This window comes from Lepisosteus oculatus, chromosome 24, assembly GCF_040954835.1.
Source record: "Lepisosteus oculatus isolate fLepOcu1 chromosome 24, fLepOcu1.hap2, whole genome shotgun sequence".
Taxonomy (NCBI): Eukaryota; Metazoa; Chordata; class Actinopteri; order Semionotiformes; family Lepisosteidae; genus Lepisosteus; species Lepisosteus oculatus.
Window position 1 is genome coordinate 9,399,139 of NC_090719.1, and position 14,095 is coordinate 9,413,233.

The 14,095-nt window shown below is 36.0% G+C and overlaps 1 long non-coding RNA gene across 2 annotated transcripts in view; it reads right to left on the reverse strand.

Moving 5' to 3' along the window:
* Positions 1–4,119: 4,119 nt before the first annotated feature.
* LOC138224968 (uncharacterized) overlaps positions 4,120–14,095 on the reverse strand; it is a 312,271-nt gene continuing 302,295 nt past the window's right edge. For both annotated transcript variants that reach the window (XR_011183485.1, XR_011183484.1), the window contains 2 exons: positions 6,134–6,282; positions 4,120–4,343 (listed from right to left, as the gene is read on the reverse strand). This is a non-coding gene — a long non-coding RNA (uncharacterized lncRNA). The remainder of the gene's footprint in view (positions 4,344–6,133; positions 6,283–14,095) is intronic.

Sequence of the window (14,095 nt, forward strand, 5' to 3'; positions counted from 1 at the left end):
TTTAAATTAAATAGACAACATGCTAACCTGAATTGTTTTTACATCCTCATAAATACTTAGAATTATAATGATAAATGTTCTTAAGTATCATCTTTGACAACAGAACTGTATGTAGAGGCATGTAGAGAGAGAGATTGATATAAAGTTTCTCATATATATCTTGTACTGTATGTTTATTCCTACTGCTGTGGAAGTTTGTTTTTGTGCAAACACGTCAGTTTTCTCTTTCCTACTAAAAGAGCCTTGAGGTGTGGTCACCATAGTGGGTACATACAGTATAGTGCATAACTTTAGTGTAGGACTTGGTTTTACTGTGCTCACTGAAGCAGGAGATATTTTTAATGGCTATAAGTCACATTATTGCAGTGAAAACTAAGTAAAGTGTCATTTACAAGTTGTGAAATTCACTAGCATTTTTATGCTAGTGTCGTTAATTGACAAATTTAATGTCCGCAATTGCCCACCACTTGAAGCATGATTTTTTTTTTTAAATGTTCAATTTAGTCAAAAGAAAAATCAATTATTTCTGAGGCAGTAGATGGTAAGAATCTGCAAAGTTCATCTTCATGTATAATGCCCCTCAATTTCCTGGCTCTTCATATTTCTGAATTTGTTTTGCATAAAATAGTGAAACAATGGTCTTCTAAGGCAGGAATTTGCAAATTCTAGAATTTTTAAATGCATGGCTCGAAAGATGGGTTGAATCTTTGAATGTTCCTTGATTTGCATATTTAAAATGGACACAATGAGAAACAGATTACTTCAGATTTAAAAAAAACAGCTGAGCGGTATTCTTTTTTTTTTTAAGAACATGTAATTGTTTGCTAATGTTCACTTTTTAAGATTAAACTTGCAATTCTTGTGATTACAGTATATCGGAGACAAACTAACAGTAATTGTTCACACAAACAGTAGTATCAAAAGCAAAACGAACTACTGCCCCCTGCTACCGGGAAAACGGAGAAACAAAATAGTGCTTGAACTTCCCAGATGGGGCTACCGGTGGTCTCATTTGCAAACATGGTCATGTGATTACCTGAAAAAAGTGTTTTATCTTAACAACACAAGCAGCTGGGAAGCTACTTTTAACGGCACAAATGCAGTACTAATGAATCAGACCGGCTCATATCCAGAGATATTCCAGTCAGTGCCTTACCCTGATCTCTGTTCTATGTCTCAAACATAACATTACAGTTTCTAAACTCAATCAAACATTCAATTTCAAGACCTTCAGCCCAGAAGTCAAAGTTATGTTGTATTTTTACCTTTGGGCCAAGCTTTTTAAGCCTTGTTACACTGTATAGAAGATTAGGTGGGGTGGGGGTGGGAGGAATAGATGCAACAATTTAACATTTGAACTATGACAATCTGAAAGTATGCTAATTAGATCTCCCTATCAACTGTGAAACGTTTGTTAAATTCAGTTTGACTATTCATGGTATTGGCATCAGTCCAAAAACTCAGGTCAGGAATTTTGGTGTCATCTTTGATCACAGACTTGCATTTGAAGTTTATATTCAAATTGTTGTGAAGGTATCTGCTTTCATCTTTGTAACATTGTTTGTATCCATTCATGTCTCTTTCAATCTTGAGCAACAAAGCTAAGGCATCCTTCAGTCTTTTCAAGGACTGATTATTGCACTGCAGCGATTGCTGTTATATTGAAACAGCGTCTTACCAAGATTCAACATATTCAGAACTGTTCTCCTCAAAAGCTGCTTGGATCTATAACTATGCTAAAATACAAGAACATATACCCCTTTCTATCCACCTTATCACCTTAAGCTTCTTGGAGATTTGTGAATAAATACTGCTGCTCTATTAGTTCAGTAACCCCCTACTGTACATATCTTCTGACACTGGCCATCTTCCGGTTCCCAGTATGATGTTATGAACATATGAGCAAGTGTACCAGAACACCCTTCTCCACTAATCTGATAATGAATACCCAATGTGGCTTATTAAAACAGTTAGAGGCCTTATAGCAGCCTCTACTTGTTTTAAAGCCTCGCTGTCCTTCGGATGACACGTAAAACCTAGGTCCTGACTCTGTGTAGTAATTAAAATTCCCAGGGCATTTCTCAAAAAGAGTAGGAGTATAATCCTGGCCAAATTTCCCATTGGCCCTTACCAATCCATGACCTTCTAATAATCCCCATCTATGAATTGGCTTCATCACTCTGCTCTCCTCCCCACTGCTAGCTGATGTGTGGTGAGCGTTCTGGAGCACGACGGCTGCCGTCGCATCATCCAAGTGGATGCTGCATATTGGTGGTGGTGGAGGGGAGTCCCCATTGCCTGTAAAGCGCTTTGAGTGGAGTGTTCAGAGAAGCGCTATATAAGTGTAAGCAATTATTATTACTTTCAGGTCAGTCTTCATGTTTTCAGTTTTAGGCTGCCTGCCACTGCCACTGCCTGTTATTGTAAAAAATACGCCCCTTCACATAACAGGGATCTTGGCTGCCTTGGGCTGAAGAAAGTCTTCTTTAGCTCAGCCGGCGAGACCCCTGTTGAGCGACGCCGGAGACCGGTTCGTGTCCATGTGGTGAGGGATGAACTGGACCTGGAGCGGTGAGGGCACAAGCCAAAAGAACCCAAATCCACTACATTATTATTTAAAAGTGCTATTTGAAAAGATAAAGACTTCAACAGAACACACCCTTGGCTTAACTTTACACGCTACCAGAATCTAGGTGGAATTTTTTTTTATTGGTCATCGGTCTAAATAACCTCTCAACATACCCAGACAACAGTATTACATAATTGTTTCTCCTTTAGGAAAAGCACAAAAGTACATTATTCCTTAGTTCAGTACTAGATGGAGAAGAATAGGAATTTAGTTAAAATACAGAATTCAAAGACAATTAAAAAGCTCTGACACATTTGTATGTTTCTCAAAACGTATGTATTTTCAATTCACACAAGAAGGGTTCTGCTTCTGGAACAATTTAATTTTAATAAAAGATAGGTTAATAAAAAATATATCTGTGCTATAATTCATAGGATGAAGGGGCAGCTGGGTTTCAGTTGATAAAGATGAGATGCCCGGCGAAGAGTGTCAGAAAGGCAAATGTCAAACTTCATTTTAAAGATCTAATCAGGCACAACTTTAAACATTGCACATAAGATGGTTGTTTAAATACTACTCAGTTGAGCTAAAGAGCAATGGAAAATTTTAATATAGTGAACTTATCACTCAATGTATGCATGCATATTAAAAAAAATAAAGTATATAGTTTTGGATGGTGATTTATTTTTTTTGTTCATTTTGATTACTTTATCATTTGGGTCCATGAGACATTTGAATGACTTTAAATGTTACACAAGAATATCATATTAGTGATTAAGGTGATTCAATTTTTTTTAAACCTGTTCCATGACAAGCCTGCAGAAAATCAGGAAATAAAACATATAAAGTAAGCAATATAACCCACTATTCAGAGAACAAACATTTCATCTTCAACATATTGGAGGGTGGACTTGGCAATACATTGTACACTTATGGCTATTTCTAGCTTACAGGCCTGTGAGACTCAGTGAGTGATAGATAATTATGAAACAAATAAGGAAATACATCAACATTAACAGATTAATAGGTGCCCTTAAGTTGTGGAAATAGAGAACATCAAACTGACAGCTGTTGCTGAGTGGCGTCTCTGGCCAAACAGGATCAGCCAAACTGACATTAGTGTTGGGGGTGGAAAACAAAACTAGTGGTTTTAATCAAGATCTTGTGCTTATTAATAGTTTATACCAGTTCTGCATCTTCACATTAAGTCAATTGTGATTAGTGAAGATGGAGAACCGGGTGTTAAGTGTTAAGCCGAGTTCACTGCATTGATGCCTCTTTGAGTTATTGGTAATTTTAGTGAACATTGCAAATATTGTAAGTGATTTGGAGTTGAGTACCTGCTGATTCAACTAACATTTTCTGAAGACTGAGAAGCTCAGTGTCTTATGGTGAATTTAAATCTTATTTGAATAAGACGTAATAATGACAGTCAGAAAAGCAACCAACATTCAGACTTCTCAGGAGTCCACTGTGTAGATCGAAGTTACCAGAGGGTGTCTTTAAGAAAATGACTTAATTATCTAAATTAAAAACGAATAACAACCTGGTAGTGTCAGTCATTTAATGAGTGTGACGACAACAGCACAGAGACAACAATCCAGTAGTGGCTTACGAAGATTGACACATTCCATCTTCACAAGTGTTTTTGCACTGCTGGTTCCACTACATCAGAAATGCCAGGTCAACTGTAAAGAGGTGGCTAAATCTTCACTTGCCACTATTCACTGCTCATGTCCCTTCACAGCAGAGGAGCTGTTACGACCCCAAGTGTCTAGGGGAAAAGGGGTGTAACATTTAGGATAATTCTTTTGGAAGCAGGGGGGGTTTTGGTGAGGGACTAGGAAGTATGATAACAAGGGTAAGGAACTAGAGTGGTGCCAAAGGAAAGAAAACAAACAAAATGGAGCTGGCTAGGACAGTGAGGGAAAGCTAATCTGACTACAAAAGAAAACCCGAAACACACAGTCTTCGGCGTCTTCAACACCCTAGCTAACCTGCACTGACTACCCAAAACCATACAAGACAAACGGCACTCACCCGTACTAAACTAGTGTACTAATACAAAATCAACTAAGTGTGTAAAGTGTACCCAACAACCTAAACTAACCTTATATACAAAAGTTCACACAAAAACACAAGTGAACCAGGAAGACAAATAAGGGAAAACAAGAGTAATAAATAGGAGCAGGGTACAAAAAGAACACAAAAGTTGAACATGTAACACTGGGGCAAGGTAATGACAAAACAAGGATGAACACACAAACAAACGAAAGTACAAAGAAACTCACGTAAATCCAACAAAACAACAAAGCCGAAGCTATACGAAAATACACACACAAAGCAAACCAACCAACAAACGAAGCCGAAGCAATAACCAGGAGCGAAGCAAAATGAAGCGGTAACCAAAACCGAACGGGACCGAAGTCAAACGAAAGGCCTCTCCTTGCTGAAAAACTCCATGTTATATAGTGAATAAAATGTGTTCTGATTGGCTGAGGGCTGATTGATGATGACATCATATTGAAACAGTGGTGTGATGGTTGGCCAATGGGGAAGGGAGAACAATCAAGGGTCAACAGTGTGGACATAACAGAAAAAACACACACAGAACACACACTGGGACGTAACAGGAGCTAATTGCTATTTAGTGATAAGTTGGGGTTTTGTGCTGTGTTCCCATTACTCTGTGCTTACATGGCCAAGCAGTAACCTTGATGGTCCTGCACACACAACATTCTAAGTAGAGCAACACTTTAGGAATTCATTTTACCGTAGATTATGTTGGCAAATACAGCTGTGCAGTATGTGAAAGATGCGTTCATTTAAAATAAATCATTTCAGTAACTCATATACAGTAAATCAATTCAAGAGTCCAACAGGAGATTTGTTCATTTCATTCAATCTTTTGGCTCAGTGCGACAAATTGATCATCATGCCAATGAAGGAAATAATGCTGTTTCAGTGTCAAAGCTTGCAGAATATTGGAAGAAACTTGGTAATGCCTGTCAAATGTAATACAATAAATATGACGTTATCGTAAATAGTCAAACTCAAACCCTTATAAAAATAAAGGGCATGGATTTGAGGGCTGGGCATAAAAGGTGTATTTTGCTGTTTATTTTAAATGGTTATAATGATTCAGCATTTCAAAACTTCCAAAATTACATCAGACTTAAAACACTGGCTATACCTAATAGAGTGCATAATTGTTTGTTTTAAAATTAATTTCAATAATGCATACACTTTTTCAGCTGTAAATGCAAATGTGTTCTATTGTAGGTAAATAAAATGTGATGTCATTTTGCTGTGTTATTTAATTTTCCATTATCATTCCATAGTTAACAATGTAGATGATAACCTTATAAAGACTGATCTGTTGTGTTAATAAGAATTAAAACAAAATCTTGTTAGTTTTCTTAGTTCTTCATTAACAATTTATTCCATTGTTATCAAATCAAAATGTGATGTCCATGTACTTTGGCAATATTTTGCTTATTTATGCTTTGTGGATCTTTATCCTGCAAAAGAAAACTGTACATAATAAACAGGCTATGTTCTCACCAAGTTGTCGGAACGGCAACATAAATGTATGGTTGTACATCTGTCAAGTCGTGGGACATCACTTTCTGTCTTCCTGCCAGCATGCCAGGCATTTTAACATGTCCTCACACTGTTCCTTTTTTGGGGTGAGCTGGGATAATGTTTGGCATCTGGGAATCAGAGACCAGTGAATAGAATATTCAATTCTTAAAGAGGAAATTGGACAGAAGCCCACAAGACAGTATCTTCACCCTGTTGCAATACATGTATCACAGATGTACAATTAGTATTACTCCCAACACCGGCCAGAAACATTGCAAGCTTGTGACTTTCACAGTAGACCTCCTGGTGATCATCCCTGTTGATGACAAAATTTTAGTCAGCATGATGAGTTTTACTTTTGTCACGTCTGTTCAGTAAAATGTCAGTGCACATGGGTCAAAAATGTAGTTTTTCTGATAACGTTGTGAATTTGTTGCAGTTAAAAGTGACATTTCTTTTTCTCCTCTGTATACAGTAGTTAATGTATTACGTATTACTACACAATAAATATAAATAATATCTGTGAAAGAAGAGAGCCACAGAGTAAAAAAAAAGGGAGAAATTGAAATATATAGCAAAAGAAAATTGGGATTGTTAGTATTTACCTACACACTGGAACACCATTTCAAACTCATCTCCCACTGCATGCAAGTGAAAAGTGGAAAGAGAAGTTAAGCCTGAGGCCAGTATTAATATGTTATTTTATCATGGCAGATTTACATTTTTTTAATTATCAGTACAGATTTCACAGTCAGATAGCCCTCCAACTGTGTGAACTGAATGACATGTTTTAGCATACGGACTTCCTTTCGAACCAGTGTACTCTAATTACCATGGCACCTTACAAGGCAGGTTTATAAATATTTCACAATGTAAAGCAGATTACATTCCAGGGGTGTAAAAGGAGATGAATGATGGGGTCTGGGATTCTGACAAATGGCAAGTAAGGTTTTTGTCAGAAATGACAGGCCTTGCTTCAAAGGGCATAATGAAAGAACTCCGGCAAAAACTCCCCCCCGCTTTTGTCTCATAATCAGTCCATCTTTATAAACCCCCGTACCATTCTCACGGCTCTTCATGAAAAGCTGCCCCCAGATCCTAAAATCCTGATATGAAATTAAAGAGTGGTAAGCCGCTACTGTGGATGTCTGAACGCAAACTGGGCATCATTTGTTCTTTTGCTTTTCTTTCTCATTAAAGTCAGGATGAAATTGTACATGACCATGAACTAGTTGCTCTTCAAATCTGTAAGTGGCATTACAGAACAGCAGCTGTTCTTATTTGAACAATGCCAAGGAATAAAGAAGTTAACTGCATTAGCACAGAAAACTGTCGGTAGCAATTAGAAAGAATGGAATTACTTATATTCCAATATATAAAGTAAAAAAAAAAAAGTCAAACTGCTTTGCACTGCATTTCATGGATTTTAGGAGTGAGCAATTTAAGAAGGAAGGAGTCAGCTGGCATATTTCCATCAGCCTAGTACACGGCAGGCAGTAAGTAAATGTGCTCTAATTTCATGACTCCTGCTGGTCACCATCCTATATCCACTTGTATCAAGTTTATTTCATGCATTATTTAAGGAGCTATTTTATTTCAATTTTTTCTAATACGCATACTTTAAGAATGAGAATATGTGTACTTTAAGAATGAATTATTAAACTATATCTCTCTAAGTAAGGCAAAATGTCTATACGGCACTTCATAAGAATGGAAAGTTAAATATGGAGATGATACAAAAATGTGTGTGGGGAGGTGTGGCAAACAGAAAAAGCAGCAATGGATTTACAAACACACTAAGACAAGGTCAAGAACTGGACAACCACATAAATTTCACATTGCAAAGTACAAAGTGATCCACACCGGAAGTAGGAACATAGGCATCAAATGGGTTATTTTGAGCAGTGGCAAGGCAGACCAGAAAGGATCTGGGTGTCCCACAGTCACCAAATAAATTATTGGAGGTGATCATATTTAAATGTGTTCAAATTAACAAAACATTCCTAGACCACACTCCCCCACTTCACCTTAAGAGATAAAAAAGCATTTCTTGCCATCACTGAAGGCTGTTGTTAAGGAGAATCTGTTCACATGTCATTTCTGCAGATGAAGTTATTCACAGCGTCTTCAATGTCAACTGAGCGTCATGTAATCTCTATAAATATGGAACACTGAAACATGTCGTTTTCCTTGACAGAACATGTCATCATACGCACGTTTTGCATGTCATTATTTTGCCATTATTTTGCAGCAGAAGAAGCTTTGCAGTGAAGGTTGGGCGTGTTTTCATTGGCACTTTGACATCCGTCAAATCCGTTCTCAATTTTTGCCTCTGCACACAACTTCTTTTTAGATTTCATTATTTGTATTTTGGCAAGTTTTGCAAATGTTTCCCGTATTGTCATTCGTGATGAGCCACGTGATTGTTCATGTGCACTTTTTTCACAGGTTTGCCCTGGTGCTTCCTCATTATCACTAAGCTTACTTAAAGATCACTTTTTGTTCTTTTTAGAAGACAAATAAAATGCAGATCATTATTACTTAACATTGTGCATATGTGTTCCTATGGTTATCTTCCATACAAAGTAAAATTGCATTCACCTTACATATAAACAGAAGTTTTAATCAGAAAATGTAATTAATCCAGCCACATAATGTGTGCAAAAGTCAGAACATAAACATTTGTATTTTATTTAATATTTAATTTTAATTTATTTTATATAATTTTATTATATTTAAATTTAAGTTAACCTTAATTGGTTTACCACAAGTCTTTAAAATAAGATAAGTCTGAAAGATACACAGTGAGTAATGATAAGGAATATACAGTATATGATTGATAGATATTGTGCACCGAACACTCTCCAGGGCTCTGGTGATTATTTAAGAGCGTGCAGCCACAATGAATGATAAGTGTGAATTTTAGATGGCCATTTTTTAAAAGAAATTAGGCTATCAGCTTCAGCATCATGGAAATTGTATATAATTCAATATTAATTAACTTTATGTCCTGTCACAACACTAAGAGACAGCACTATATGTGTACATGAAGTAGACACACACTGTACAGTTGTATGCAAAAGTTTGGGCACCCCTGGTCAAATTACATGTTTTGTTGATTTTCTAAGTTAAAAGAAGTTAACAAAACCTCTGCAGCGAACAAACTTAAACATGATATATTTCTGCAAATTTTAATGCACTGTTACTATTTATTTGCTGGATTTAACAGATTGGAAAAAATAAAACAGTAAATGTGACATTTGCAAATGTTTGGGCACCCATTCAGCCAGTACTTAGTAACACTCCCTTTGGCAGAAACCACAGCCTCCAAACGTTTCTTGTAACCAGCTAACATTCTTTCTATTCTTGTTTTAGGGTTTTGTCCCGCACTCTTCCTTGCAGAATGCTTCTAGTTCAGAAATATTCTTAGGTCGTCTTGCATGCACTGCGTGTTTGAGATCTACCCACAGATTTTCAATAATATTCAAGTCTGGGGACTGTGAAGGCCATTCCAAAACCTTAATCTTTAATTTCTTTAAGTAGTTCATGACTGATTTGAGGTACAGTATGTTTTGGATCATTGTCTGGGTGGAATATCTAACCTCTTTTCAGCTTCAGTTTCTTCACTGACTGAGGGACATCCAGGATTTGTTGATAAATAGAATCCATTCTCTCCTCTACCTGCACAATATTTCCTGTGCCACTGGCTGCCACACAACCCCAAAGCATAATAGATCCACCCCCATGCTTAACAGTTGGCAAGATGTTCTTTTCTTCAAATGCTTCTCCTTTTATTCTCCAAACATACCTTTGGTGATTGTAGCCAAAAAGTTCAATTTTTACTTCATCAGACCATAGCACTTGGTTCCAAAACACCTCTGGCTTATCTAAGTGTTGTGTTGCATACTTTCAGATGTTGACTTTTGTGATGAGATCGCAGGTAAGATTTCCTACTGTTGAGTCTTCCATGCAGATCATGTTTGTGCAAGCAACGCTGCACAGTGGACCGGTGCACCACTACTCCTGTGCCAGCTAAACCTTCCTGCAGGTCCTTTACAGTAATATGGGGGTTCTTTGCTTTCCTGACCAGTCTACAAGCAGTTCTATCTGAGATTTTTCTCTGTTTTCCAGATCTTGTCTTTACTTCAACAGTTCCCATTAACTTTCATGTCTTAACGACATTTCGGACAGTGGAAATTGCAAGCAGGAAGTGTTTAGATATCTTTTTATAGCCTTCCCCTGCTTTATAAGAGTCAATTATCTTTATTTTCTGATCCTCAGTCAGCTGCTTAGAGGAGTCCATGGTTGTTGAGTGTAAGCACAACACCCTGAGAGGTAAGAAGAGTCAGAGAATTTATGAAGCTCTGGAATTGTCATAACCTGACTTAGATTAAGGCCTAATGAGTCAATTAAGTTCTGAGACCTAACAAAAAAATAACACTAGTGGATCAACTTTTGCACATGCCACATTTACTGTTTTATTTTTTTCAATCTGTTAAATTTAGCAAAGAAATAGTAACTGTACATTAATATTTGAGAAATATGTCAAGTGTTAACTTTTTTTCACTTAGAAAATAAACAAAACATGTAATTTAACCAGGGGTGCCCAAACGTTTGCATACAACTGTACTGTATATAGATTCTAACATTGAAAACATTGAAACCTTGTGATTGGATAACCACTAATTAATATGTATGTCCCTAACAGATACATACAGTGTCCTCCAGATTTATTCAACCCACTGATGAAATAGGAAAAATAGAATATGTTACAGATTGCATTATACGCCTTGCTTAAAATAATTATAAAAATGTTATACTTAAATTGTAATAGCATAGCAATTCATTCCAGAAAGCATGAGGGTTACATTGATCCACATTTCTAATTCATTATTTAAATATTTAAATTATTTAAAAACTAAAACAAACACAATGTTTTGCTCTTTAGAAGATGGAAAACATCTATAATGAAAGCCTCTGGAACTACATAGAGGTCTTGAAGGGGTTTCCTTTTTACTTATAGTATAAAAATGTAACACACACAAGACATTCGGTATTGGAATGCATCATCATAGTTAAGGTCAGAGAGCTCTCCAAAGACTGTGGGCAAATACTCATTAGCCTCCACAAGGTTAGGGAGATAAATAAAAGAATCCTTCAAAAGCTGAATCTATTACTTTCTGCTGTAGTTTTCATTATTAAGGCATACTTTATTATTTATTACTTTATTAGCCTCATGGAGAGCAAGTTGGGGTATGCGAAAAGACAAATTCCTAATACAAGAAATTGTATATGACCAATAAAGTGATCTTATCTTATAAGGCCTGTTAGCTCAGTTGGTTAGTGCTTGGTGCTAATAATGCTAAGGTTGGGGGTACAATCCCCATATGGGCCATATCTGCTTTTTGATGGTGGTATCGTGGCCTTGTAGCTAAGGATCTATGCCTGTGGCTGGAAGGTTGCTGGTTCGTATCCTGTGGCCGGCAGAGGAATCCCACTCCTTTGGACCCCTGAGCAATGCCCTTAACCCCAAGTGCTGCAGGGACACTGCATAAATGGCTGACCCTGCGTTCTGACCCCCAAGCTTCTCTCCCTGTCTGTGTGTCTCATGGAGAGCAAATTGGGGTATGTGAAAAGACAAATTCCTAATACAGGAAATTGTATGTGGCCAATAAAGTGATCTTATCTTATTACTTTATTATTAATAAATCAATCATGATTTAATAAATTATTATGAATAATGTAAATAATGATCAATGTTTCTGGTATAGTAGCAACCCTGCCAGGATCCCAACTGTATCTTGCCAATAAGGGGTGTCAGAAAACAAAGACTGGGATGCAATCATACATCCAAAGGCAATACTCGGAGACCTCATTCAAAATGTAACTACAGAACATTCAACAAGATACTGACTTCAGGGTGTGAAATAAATGTAGAATATTTTTTCAGTCTTTTATATAAACTGCAGCCCATGAATCCCTCCATTATATGATGGATGTTTTTGTTCCTATTTCACCTGGATTATGAATAAATTTGGAAGACATTGTATAAGGGGTGCAGTATAATTCATAAATTAAACTGGACAGAAATTATAGTAAACTCTAGTTTCTTTTTATAGTTAAAATAACCGTTATATTTCTTAATAAACTTTAAGTTATGAGACAAAAATAACCTGTTGATGTAAAAGTAAATATTGATATAAAAATGAATACATGAAATGGATCCTAGTTTCCTAGGGTCCCTCCCATGATATTTTTAAAGTTCAATATTAACTTGTAGAACAGTGGTTCTGTCACAGAAATGCACTTTAACAATTCATTCAGTCAAAGTGGAGAGTAGAACCCTTTGGAAATAAGTACATTTTATTTCTTGGGACACTTGGGATGCAGCTGTCAGCAGTATAAGAAATTACCAAACCAGATATAATGGAGAAGACTGTAATGCTTTGTCTTAACTATTAATTCTAATAGAAGGAGATTCTGAATTGTTGCAATCTGAGCATTGTTTTCTAGCTTCACATACTGGATGTAGATCTAAAAATGCTACTGTTCTTTATGTTTTATAAATATGTACAGTATGAACTATGAATAAAAAACAGCACTCCTAGCTTTTGAAATTATGTTCCCAATAATTAAAATGTAGTAAGTGTTTTGATTTTGTTACAGCATTAATTCAACATCAATAAATAGCGATTTTGTACTTAACTTAGGTTTCATACACATACTGTATAATCCTTTGGACAGTGAACTAAATAAATAAATGCAATATTAATATATCTCTCAGTAGTATTATCTTGTGTATTTAATTGTTATATAAAAAACCAAAGGTAGCTGTAGGTCAAAACCCATTAGTGCATTATCTTAGTATTTCCCGGCAGGTTTGTGTTTGAAACCTTTTAAAAATGACCTCTAAGCCTTTTTTCATTTTGATCATGCATTTTAGGCAAGAAATGTAAGCACAAAAGAATATACTGTAAGTCATAAGAAGCCATAACTAGAATGTATAGAAATTCTGATTATTATATTATACCATATTATTCTGCATTATTCAGTAAAGATACCTAAAGCAACTAATGATTTAAACCTCAGTAAAACAGAATCTTCTGTTTTAGATTCTGTCTTCTTCACTGGAGTCCTTTAATATCAATCAACTTCTGCTCTTTAGAAACCAAATCGTGACTTATTGATGCTTTATTTTCTTAAAAGCACCGAGGTTAGCATTGATCAACCTTGGATCATGGTGCACCCACCCTATGTCAGAAAGCTGCTGAATTGAATTCACTACAGTCAATTCACTCAAATCCGAACAGCATTGATTGTGTTTTACAGTCAAAAGCACCAGATTTAATTAATTTTACCTCTTTTTTTATAGTGAAGATATTATTTAAGGGCCTTATCTCCTTCAGTCTTATCAGAAAGAGCAAAAGCTTTGTGAAGCTGAATTGCACTTCAAACAATGCTTTTAACCTAATAAGAACTAATCAACCCTCGGGATCTAATTTATAAAAATCTTTTTATTGCAACAGACCAAACCATTAATCTCCTTGCATCTTATCAAACAGCAATTAAAAGAGGCTACACTCACTCCAGGCATAAGAAAATCTCAGAACAGTTTTAAGCTTTAAACTGATTTTTTTTTTAAAATAGCAATAATAATTAGCTGTTACTTATGGCTGATAAGTGGCTATATTCTCAGAGTGAAGTAGAGAACTAATTTGTTTTGATTTTTTTTGTGCTGACCTCAACTCACCCTATACTTAATAACATGCAACAGAAATGTTTTTGAAAGGATGCAAGTACTGTAAATATGGAAATATATTCTCTCCTTGAGATTATATTAGGAATAATGCTCTGGGTATTACTCTCAAAATATATGCCAAATGAAAACTGAAATTAGATAAAAACACGGAACTGCTTTTTTTAATCAATCACATTGTTGCA